Here is a 12,419-nt window from a genome sequence, read left to right as displayed (position 1 = left end):
GACTCATCCATGATTTACCAGACAGAAGCCAGCATAATTAGGTGCAAACTATTGCCCATTTATGCTCATTTACCTCACTCACGCTACCTACAAAATGTCAAATTAGCTGTTGGCATGGTAACTCTTAATTTTAGCAAGATGTTTTTTAGTTGGGTGGAAAGAAATTTCATATGTACAAATGTTGTATGTTTGAAATACAGTATGTATTACAAAACACCTGATTTCATTCAAAAAGACACAAAAGCATACACACATGACCCTTCCTCTTCTACCGACCACAATTTGACATGTTTGACAATTTGAAATTATTTTTTGATCATGATTCAAACATGATACACCTCAAAATGTAACAAACAAACAAACAAACAAATAAATATATAAATAAATATAACTGACTAATTATAAAAATCACTTTACAAACATCAAATTTTTACCAAAAACTCAAATAATGAATGATTGAACAGATTCATCAGGATCGGTATAGTAAACTGGTTAACAAAGTTCCTTGTATCTGATCCAGAAATTTCACTTACTTGTGTACGTTTCAACAACACCTGTTGTCTTTATCAACACAATGTTGATAAAGACAACAGGTGTTGTTGAAACGTACACAAGTAAGGCGTTTTGGGTCAAGCTGGGAGAAAAAAATCCCAGGTCGACCAAAAATAGCGTATCGCACACGATAGACCACCTAAGTTATTGTAAATCGGTTTCTCCCAGGTTAGACCGTAAATTTTGGGTTGCCACATTCGGCCCATAAGCGCCAGGATTTTTAGCCAGGTCGACCCATGACAAGCATGCAAATAGCCCTACATAGGCCTCGTGCCCCGACCATGGCGATATACATGTGATGAGTATAGGCCTAACCATTGTACGGCATTCATTCATAACTTTGTGCAAGCGCCGGTGTGACTTTTACGGTATCAGTTTCAGTGTCTTGACTTGGGCGGCATCTAACTTAATTCAGTCATAGGCCTACTCTCATTCTCGTATTTATTTATTTAATAGAGTAGTAGTAGGCCCTATTCTTGTTTTATAATACGTTTATGGGACCTTTGGACGTCCAACCGATCGATTTGAACGTACCATTGGCCAGGAGAGGAGGCATCTCTGTAGACGATAAATCAATATGACCTCCATCAAGTGAGGATCAGCCAAGCACGAAAACTTTCTTGTTTAGCGCAATGGCATATTATCTTTAAACATTTCTTACTGTAGGCCTATAATCATAATACAGGCCTGCCTCCAGTGTAATGTGCGAATTGATATTCTTCTCGATTTGATTAGTATTATTACTATTTCTTTTCTTTTAACACCTTTACATCATAAGCCTATTATTGTACAGTTACCATTTTCCACATACGCCTTCCAGTTTGCAAAATGCGTATAGAAATAACGAAATACCTGTGTGATGGTTGAAGGCTCTGATATAAACTACGGGGACAATTAACTGATGGCATGAATAATTATGAAGAATACTTGTGGGAACAAGTTAATTTAATGTATATGATTCTCAATATTTATTGCAAAGTATTGGTTAGTACTTTTTTTTCAATCGGATTTGAACATGTTTAATGCACAATTGTTGGGGAGTAGGCCTAAACTTAATATTCTGTGTGCGTGGCCTGAACCAAAGGTCTGTAGTGCAAATCTGTTTATTTATCCAGCGTTTAGAGAACGTGTACTCAACCGTTGCTGTCAAAAGAACTTTGATTCTGGATTCTTGTCCGAGTATCTAATAACAATGTATCATATTATGCCTTCTGTGTATGCGGTGGCATACCATAATTCTCCACTGATGTATAGAACAGTATTAACAAACTAAAGTACTACTAGTTCTCGGACCTAAAGATTATTAGGGATTATACACCTGGATGATGTTGTATTCATACTTGCACCTACCTGCACCTACTGCGATGTCGCCCGAAGATAGCCTTTCGAATATGCTCCTTGTGTGGCGTGTAAATAAACGAATTAGGTATGAAGCATGCACGCAAGGTTAACATCGTCACACATCTGCACATGCCCGTAGGTGCTAGGCCTAGTATGAACTTTCATTTAACATTCTAACCAAGCACATGCACCTAGTCAAATCAAACCTTCTACCTCTCCTCTGGCAAACATAGTCCAAGGGTCCCTTAAACGTACTATAGTTTGCAAAATACAGAGGCAGATATAATCCCGGGATATACATGTAGTCATACTTCCAAGTTTTCTACTTTCTTGAATTTGCGTCAACGTGTAGGCCTAAACTCGCTTAAGTTGTATCCAAGTTCGCATGGACGGTACTACGACTCGATGTTTCAGACTTGTGAGAAAAGGAAAGAGGTCACAAATAGGATCAAATAAAATAATCCAACAAAGAATCACCCTGCCTAAGTGCGGACATAGGCTAGGCCTACATGTTTTAAACTTTATTATTATCCACCACGAATGGAGTGCCAATTTCTATTAGCCTAAGCTGTCTTTCTATCAACAAACGTGGAATCTCCCAGCTTGACCAATTTGGCACAAGTAAGTGAACTTTCTGGATCAGATACAAGGAACTTTGTTAACCAGTTTACTATACCGATCCTGATGAATCTGTTCAATCATGTTCGACAATCGTATGGACAAAGCACGGTAAAACAGCTACGTGACTTGGAAAATTGTGAGAAAAAGGTACAGAGACACAGAAACCATCTAGTCTATAGCCTCCGCTGCCGTGATCAAAAGCTTACCCCGCCCAGTTTGAAACTACGGTGTCCGCTAAATACCAACAAAGCTAAGGAGATCATCAAACGCGCGGAAAAGGGTCTTATCAGAGAGAGAATCCGTGTGGTAAATTACAAAATCAAGAACTTAAAAGACAAGAAAGATCAGTTGAAAGAAGATGTAAACAACATAATTCCCGCGAAATCGGAGTTGGGACAAAAGATTGAGCGTCACCTAACGACCGTCGCTGAGACTACTTATCAGGATACTAAACGACGTCACCTACAGAAGTTAGAAATTCTGAGTGAGAAAGCCGCCGCGAGAAACAAAAAGTCCCTGGCTTCTAACATCGATTTGTCGGGTTCTCAACTCAAAAAGATGGGTCATCAATCTCTCGAAATACAAATTAAATCCTGCACAAACCAGCGTGTTGTCAAAGGTCTCAATTTTGCTATTTCACCACCAGAAATATCTTGGAGGAATTTGTGATAGCAACCGAATTGGCGTGCACCCACCTACCGCAGGGGCGATAGAATCCAACTTCGAGGTAAAATAGCAAGCACGTTGAAATCATCGAAAGTACGGAACAAAACATCACAAAAGAGGAAAGGAAAGCTATTAAAGACTTGAAGAAAGTGGATGATATTATAATACTACCTGCTGATAAAGGCAAATCGACCGTTGTTTTGGACAAAGCTGATTATGAGGAGAAAGTTACTACCATGCTTGGAGACAAGAAGACGTACGAGGAACTACCGGCAGACCCGACACAGAGGTACAAACGGAAATTAGTTACCAAGTTGACAGCACTCAAGAAGGAAGGTAAGATCACCGAATCGAAGTACAAACAGCTTTATCCCACGGCCGAAAATGTGCCAAGATTATATTGTACGCCGAAAATTCATAAGCTTAACACCCCCTTGCGCCCAATTGTTGACTATACGGCAACCATCGGTTACAGTACTTCGAGATGGCTCGCTGATATTTTAGGTGCTTTGGTCGGCAATACTCAACACCATGTTAAGAATTCTAAGCAATTGTCGGAAGATCTTGCAAAAGTGGTTATTGATGAGGAAGACATTCTCAACTCCCACGATGTGGTGAGCTTATTCACCAACACACCCATCGACCAAGTGTTAGACATTGTGCAAAGTAGACTGGAGAAAGAAAAGCGTGTTGCGAGTTTACAACAAAGAGACAGGGTTTAAGTTAACAAGTGAGGATGTGGTAGAACTTCTTGAGTTCATACTAACTACCACATATTTTACCGCCAGCTGTTTGGTACTGCGATGGGCAGCCCGGTATCTCCGAGTGCGGCTAACATATTCACGGACGCTCTTGAACAGCAGGCGATCGCTACGGCACCCTTAGATTGTAGACCAAAGCTATGGTTGCGTTATGTGGATGATGTGTTAGAAGTTATCAACAAAGATTGCGTCCAACAGCTTACCGACCACATCAACCAAGTTGACAAATCGGGGTCAATAAAGTTTACTTTTGAACAAGAATCCCAAGGTAGCCTCCGTTCCTAGACACGTTGATAGTGAAAAAGACGACGGCACTGTAAAGCTACTGGTCTATCGTAAGCCAACACATACAGACCAATACCTGAACTATCAGTCTCATCACCCGTTACATCAAAAACTTGGTGTGATACGCACATTGTACAACAGGAAAGACAGCGTTGTGACTGAAGAGGAAGACAAAGTGGAAGAAGAAGAGAAAGTCAACGAAGCCCTTAGAACATGCGGGTATCCTGATTGGACCTTTAAGAAGGTCAAAGACCAATTACAGTGTGTCAAACCCAAGAAAGTTAACAAAAAGACTGATGACAAGACCAGAAGTAAAGGCATGGTTGTGCTTCCCTATGTTAAAGGTGTTACTGAAAGAATTTCTAGAGTCATGAAGAGTTACAACATTTCTACTGCGATGAAACCGCACAACACTCTCAGAAAACAGCTGGTACATCCTAAAGACAAACGCGATCCTAACAACACCACGGATGCGGTATACAAGATACCCTGCAAGAACTGCGAATTGTCCTACATAGGCGAAACAGGTAGGAAGTTTGGCACAAGACTTGAAGAGCACAGAAGTGAGGCAGAGAAAATGAGCAAAACGGTTACCACCAGAGCAGGTAGAAAGGAATCGCTGTCAACTATACACAAGTCGGCCATCACTGACCATGTCGCCGACAAGAATCACATCATTGGATGGGGAAGCTGAGGTCATCGACACGAGCAAAATAGATACACTCGCTGGATAAAGGAGGCTATAGAAATAAGAAAGAGGAGGGGCACCACCATGAACAGAGATGAAGGACAGTACCAACTATCTCACATATATGATGACTTTCTGAAACAGGGACCTAAAAAATCCCTTGGAGGAAAATCAACTGGCAACTCTAAGATCAACGCTGGAACTACTTCTAGCGTCGGTTGTCAGTAGCAGTCACTACCAATCAAGTGTTGATAAAGACAACAGGTGTTGTTGAAACGTACACAAGTAAGTGAACTTTCTGGATCAGATACAAGGAACTTTGTTAACCAGTCAAATAATGAATTTAAATTCAAATGCAAAAAAGTCCTATTGTATTAACTGTTTGATTTTTTTTGTTTCCTCTCTTCTCATCGTCAACAAAAAAAGCATAATTTCATCAATCCAAGGGCTGGGCTGCTGTACATGACAAAATTTATTATTACAAAGCACTAATCTAAAAAGCTCTGACATTTGTGCACACCACGTTATATAAGGTAGAGCAATGCAATATTAATTAGGCCTATAGGTTTATTATCTTACTGATGGGCAGTTCTATATGATATGACAGCCTAGAAGCTAAATTGTGTGGTCAAATATTATTACAGATAATGGGTTTACACTGAAAAAACAAAACAATATTTGGACAAATATAACATATCACGAATCGTTCTTTCCCTTTGGTTGGAAAAGGAAAAGGAAAAAATAGTCATATTTGACTGCATAAGAAAATCTTTATTTTAAATTTTAATTAATAAACTGTATGGTTTAAAAGTGTTATTGATGACTTGCTAAAGTAAAGACAACAGAAGCCTCTGTCCACCTCTGAAGTAAACAAATTCATGACAAATCCAAAAAGTGTGGGAACTGGTATAATTCTTGGTAAATTCAATACCGGACCCAACAACATAATGCACTTAATTGTTAACCCGAACTGAACCAAGCATCAAAAAACTCCGATTCACAATGCATCTGCAAGCGCAGGTGTATCCCACGTATCTGGGGGCGGATTTTGAAAAACTAGACTTTTTCCCCCAAATGTGAACTTTTTTGACCAAAAAGGCATAAAAAATCTTCTTTTTTTCACTTGATACACTAGCAAAACCCCACCCGAGAAAAAGGTTTTCTCTTCTTCTGTCCTTCTTTCCTTCCCCCTCACCAAAAAGCATCTGGGGTCGTTAGGGTTAACCTGCACAATCCTATGGACAGTGAATGAATCTATGAACATATTCCCTTTTGAGGTGCACTATAATATCACTATTAGGCAGGCATTTGATCATACATTGCTTGTATCTCTTTAACAATTTAATAAATGAACATAAGCTGTCCTTTGCAAGCCTAGACACTTTATATCAAAGCCATCACCAGGATGCTATATCATGTGCAACTCCATGTGACATGCATTTACATCATTAAGCCTATTTGGGAGATGCAGTGATGATATACATGTACTTGCAGGGATAGTGCAAGCTCGAAATTTAAAGGGTCCATTTGATTTTTTCCAGACCCTTTAAACCCTGCAAAACCCAAATTGAAGGGGTTCAATGAGAATTTTAATGGGTCTGAAGTTCTGAACTTTGAAAATGGTCAAATACTTTTTGTAAAAGCATTTTGTACCACTGTGCGTGCGCAACCAGGAATAGAAGGTAACTTTATCAAGATCGTTGTTATTGTATCAACCGGTTATTTTCATGATTTTGGAACAATCTATTTGGATGATTTTTTGGTTTTTCTGTGTCATAATTTAATTCCATTTTAGTATTGACTCAGCGAAGGAAGTTAGCATTACACATTTTAAAAATAGAATCCAAATAGATTTCAATTGATAATAGCAATGTCTTAAACACCAGTTCATCTCCATGTCAATTTGTTATATCCCTGTCACCACAATGACAAGTTAACATGGATAGTATTTCCTGAACCTCCTTATAAGCAGCAGGTGTAATTATTCGGGTAGTCTCTTCTTGAGGGATAATATCAACACATGCTTACTATAAATATCACTTGACACTTGTTAATATAGGATGCAATCTCATGTAATTTTGAGGTATGGTCGAAAAAAACTTCTTGTATTTCATTACTTGATGCGACATTGAACCGTACAGATCTCAGAACCTGCGACTCCAATTTTGATTTTGATTAACTACCGGTTATTCCATTTAAAATCCACAGTCCCCCTGTGGAAAATTTTGGAAATTTCTTCCACAGGGGGAGTATGAATTTCAAATGGAATTAGCAAATTAACCAACTCTCATTTGAAACTCACCCTCCCTCTGTGGAAGATTCAGGTTGAATCTCTCTCAGGTGTATGCAAAAAGCTGCCTAATTTCTATTTGAAATTCATTCTAAAATAGAATGCAACTCTAGATTTCAATTTATAATAGCAATGTCTTATAAACACCAGTTCATCTCCATGTCAATTTGTTGTATCCCTGTCACCACAATGACAAGTTAACATGGATAGCATTTCCTGAACCTCCTTACAAGCAGCAGGTGTAATTATTCGGGTAGTCTCTTCTTGAGGGATAATATCAACACATGCTTACTACTACAACTATCACTTGACACTTGTTAATATGGGATTCAATTTGAGGTACATTTGTATGGTCGAAAAAGCATTGAATTTCTTGTATTTTATTATGTTCTGCGACATTAAAGCCTGGTGGATAGTCACAGCGTTTTTCTCGCAGCGGCAAATCGCCGCGATTTTTTTCCCGCCGACGAACAGTCCATTTTTTGCCACCGACGGAGTTGCGATAGAAAAATTTCCAGTTGAAATTTTTTCTACTGGAAACGATTTTAGCTGGCGATTTTCTGCCCCAAATAAGCATGAAGAAATCACAGACATCATGGCGAACTTGACCGACGAACAATATCCTCATACGTCGGGGTGATTATCGTGATGTCTAAAACTTAAAAGAAAATGAATTCCTGGCAATCCATTGCTACTCGTTATTAAATATCGAAGGTGTGGATCCGGGGGTTCTTGAAAAAGTTTGTACGGGGTGTGCCACACAGACTTTCGGATGCTGACTTTCTCTATACCTACTTTTTGCTGTTTTTGCTACCCATCAGTATACCAATTTTCAAGAAAAAGTACCCAAAAAGCGCCCAAATTGGCCATAATTGGGCGCTTTAAAGGCACTTTTTCCAAAATGAGCCCAATTGGGCGCATTGGTCTCCACTGAAAACCCACCCATCGATATACCAAAATCGCTGAAAAGGTACCCCAAAACCGTGGCACATCCCCGTATACCTTCAACTAGGAAGACCCCCCCCCCCCCGGGTGTGGATGCAGGGAAGAGATAGATCTTTTCAGCGCAATTTAATAGTCAGTATGTGCGGTAATCTAGGCTACTTTCATGATCCTCAGTGAGTGGTATAGACGAATCCAACAAGCCAAATCATGGACAGGATTTGGTCGGCCATTACTGGGTCCCCGCAGTACCAAACTGGTGTTGTGATTGCCCAATTGGGTGGATTAAAGCCGCTTAAAATTCGATGTTAGATTCTTTTGTGTTGTAAACTGTCATTATTCTTTTGTCTAACACGGGTGATAGAATGCAGTTTAAAATACCCTCGAAGGCCCGACGCATCACGGAACACGGATAACCTCTATTAGGTTTTTTAGCCTGACCGTTTGACTCCGCCGGAGTATTGGCCAATGTGCATGACTCTAGACTATTATTTTCCTACATGTGATCTATTTCGAAATATTCTATTCCTACATGTGATCTATATTGAAATATTCAAAACACAAGAGACTGGAGAGAGAGAAAGAAAATCTTAAATTGTCCTTCAAAAATAACTGGTATCCTATTATACTTCATACGAAAATGACACTGTTATAAAATGCATAAAAACGGACAAGACGCTATTATTTAGGCAACATATGTCACCATAATAGACTGGCAACGCAAGCCTATAATTTTTTTCTCGCAATTGAAAGCGTGATAAGTCGCACACTTTCGCCAAAAAGTCGCACACGTTGGCGAGAAACGCGAGAAAAACGCTGTGACTATCCACCAGGCTTAAAACGTTTAGATTTCAGAACCTGCAACTCCCATTTTGTTGGACTACCGTGTCAGTTAAGAGAGAATAATTATGAACTAAGACTGGAATAATGAAACTTAATAGTATGTGACTAATGATTTTTTAAAGGTACTATTCCCAGCAATATAATTCAGATTTTTTAAAGGTACTATTGAGCTATTCCCAGTGATATAATTCAGGGCAGGAAAAACCTCCTATGTAACTTTTCAATGTTACTCATTTCATTTGGCAAAATAGGGAACAGTACAAAATGTCAAATTTGGAGGCATTTTCATTTTGTGACTTTTTGTCCCTTGCAAAATGACGATACCAGTAATGAAATGAAAAATTGGCATTAAGATTTTTAAAATTGTCTGATTTAGTGAATCTTCAGCAGTTTTCAGAAGTGTTCCAACATCTATTGATGGAGAGAGGGAAAAAATTACCTACATGTCCGGTTTATTCCTAAACATACATAATTTCCATGATCATGAAAAAACTCTGCATGGAATTTCAACAAAGTGTACCCAGTATTCCAACAACTTTTTTCCAAGATGGTAGGCGCCAGTTTCTTTCGAATTAAACAATAAACATTCTCAGGGAAGTGGGGGAATGACTGAATCATACAGTGCCCCTTTGACTCAAACCATTATTTCTTGATATTTTTACAATCTCTTGCATTGGCATCATACTTCAATTTCCTCTATGCATTGTAGGAAGTGGGACTCATTATTTGTGGGGATATATTTAGATACAGCAGACATAATGTGTGGGTGATGGGGTGAATGCCAAACACCAATATTCTGTTCAATGTTATTATGAACCAATTCTATTTTCATTGTGTATGTGATTATAAAGGGCATTTTAGGTGTATTTGGTTCGAAAAATTACTACAAATAATATACATATACTGAAATGTTGATGCGTCTAATGCATGAGCCCCACAGGGAGGTGCATTAGAAGCCATCAACATCTCACTTTAAGTGCATAATTTTGTACAACTTCTCGAGCAACAAGTAATACACAGTTTTTAACCTATTTCATACACAAGAAAAAATGATGGAAAAACAAGCAAAAGCAAGCATCAACCACAAGGAAAATGAATAAATCCTATGCGATATGAACAAGATCGATAGTACTGCTCATAGTATGTGGAGTACATTTAGACCCTGTTTTTGACACAAAAACACATGTATTAGATACATTCAAGTCAAACCCTAGCAGTGGGCTATTCCAGTTGAAATCCATACACCCCTATGGAAGACATGACTTTAATCTCCCACACAGGGAGTGTGGAATTCAAATGGAATCATCCCAATTTGTTTCAAACCAATCTGCACTTTAGAGAGAGCAGACGTCACCCATTTAATTTCCTATCTGGGCCAAGACTACGCCACATCATGATTGCCTATGGTGTTGGCTTTTAGAGAATTAATTCTTGCATCAGACCACAGGAAAACTAGCAAATCATATCAACATTATGTATAGAAAATCGGCTCCTGCTGATGTGGGTCTTAATTCTACAGGGTGTCTCAATGAAAGTACACCCTAAAATAGTGTTTAGTTGCTTTAATGGTCTGGCTAAACTTAATATGTCTCAACCAGAGAGATGAAATCAGTCACAAAAACATGTCTTCCTTCATGGCAATTTTATCATGCAATTCAGAAATGATGTCTGATTGTTATCAACGCATCTTGGCAACATGTCTTCAAAGGTTTCACTAAATGTATGTTTTAAGTCTTCAATTTATTTATTTATTCATATATGTTTGGCTCTGGTTTAAAGGAGTATTTTGTGATCCTAGCTAGCATCCTCTTTTGATAATATTTTTCAGTAGATATCCACAACAAAGCTTATTCCCAAAATTTCATTTTCAGTTGATTCTGATTTTGCATTTGCGAGTTATGCATTACACTGCTCCATAGGCCACTGTGTTGTAATTTTTGTAAATTTGGCGATATTTTTGCTAAACAAATTAATCTGCAAGAATTTTTTTTTATTTAAACATTATGTAGCCAGAGCTTTTCTGTGGTATAAAAATCTCAATTTTTATGTGAAAAGTGTGGGATGAGGCTGTGTATCACAAAATGCCCCTTTAATTGAAACTATCCTTGTTGTGCAGCGTAGTTCAACTCCTGAATGTCTAATACTAACTGCAATATGTTGTCATGTTTCAAACTATTTTCTCAATCCATTTATGCACCTGGGATGTCACATTAGTGTCAGCTGTAGGGGATGGTTTTTTTCTCCCCTTTCACTAAATGGGAATGTTAAGCCGTGCATGAGAACATGTACACACACATATTCAGACTAAGAAGAATTTTTTTGCATCATTGTTGTTTTATGTACTGCATATCATTGTGATTTTAGGGTTACCTTGGCACTATTTTTAACCTAACACTTTAGGTGCTTTTTGGCATAGGGAAGGAAGGAAGAAAAAGAGGAGAAATAAAAAATCTTTTTTTCTTGGGTGCGGTTTTGAAATATGGACCGCTCAGGTGCCAGATAAGCCATAGCATTTTCGAGATATGGCGGACACAATAGGATTTGCCAGGTTTTACCCAGATTGAAGACTGCCCTCCTTTTGTGTATGCCATACTTTGAAAAAGCCAATTGCAAGGGGGTGTACCTTGGCCCTCCCAGCATTGCGTGCCATGCACCTTTGCATGATGTTGTGATTGCATCGTGTTGGGATACATGCGCTTACAGTTGCTTTGAGCACTGAGGTGTTTTGATGTTTGGTTTGGTTAGGATTAATTTACTAATATAGGAGTGGATTTGGGTACTCACTGAGGATGGAGCCTCAGATCAATTACTTACAGGCCTAGTATTACTAGGTGGACATAACAGCAATCTAATTTTACTCTTTCGTAAAACCTGACAACATACATTACAACAATTAAGTTTGGTAGTTTTAAATGTGTAAAGTGCATTTAGGAATCTGAGATTCTCAATGCGCTATAGAAAAGCTGTTTCATTATTATTATTAACTTCTCTCTAACGTGAAGCAAGAGCATTTTTGTTAAACTGTTTTTCTTTGCTTAAGTGATTGTTTTCATTAGAAGAGATGTACTATATCTTTCGAGTTTAAGGATAAAGTTTCACAGAATGGTATTCACAACAAGCATATTTATATTGGCAGCTGCCTTGCAGTGATAGTTCTACATCTCGATATCTCTTCCTCTCCTGTACAGAGCCATTATACATGACAATCAGGGATGTTATACCATGTGCTAAATCACTTACACCAAGAAATTACAGCTCTCAACCATATCTATCTATTTGTAACCTTCCAGTTTATTATGACATATGGGGTTTCCTGTGAAATAGCTCTAGTAAACTATATTGACATGGAGGAGGAGAGGGGAATGTTTGGCATGACAAGATATCTTCTTCTATGGTACAGAGATTTCTCTTCAAATTTTTAATGGGCCGG

The 12,419-nt window shown here is 38.4% G+C and overlaps 1 protein-coding gene across 1 annotated transcript in view; it reads right to left on the bottom strand.

Annotated features, from left to right (window-relative positions):
• LOC140154513 (dedicator of cytokinesis protein 9-like) overlaps positions 1-12,419 on the bottom strand; it is a 163,169-nt gene that overhangs the window by 129,709 nt on the left and 21,041 nt on the right.

The sequence above is a fragment of the Amphiura filiformis genome, chromosome 6, assembly GCF_039555335.1.
Source record: "Amphiura filiformis chromosome 6, Afil_fr2py, whole genome shotgun sequence".
In the NCBI taxonomy this organism is placed as follows: Eukaryota; Metazoa; Echinodermata; class Ophiuroidea; order Amphilepidida; family Amphiuridae; genus Amphiura; species Amphiura filiformis.
Note: the sequence above shows the minus strand (reverse complement) of the source record. Positions and strands in the feature narration are given on the sequence as shown.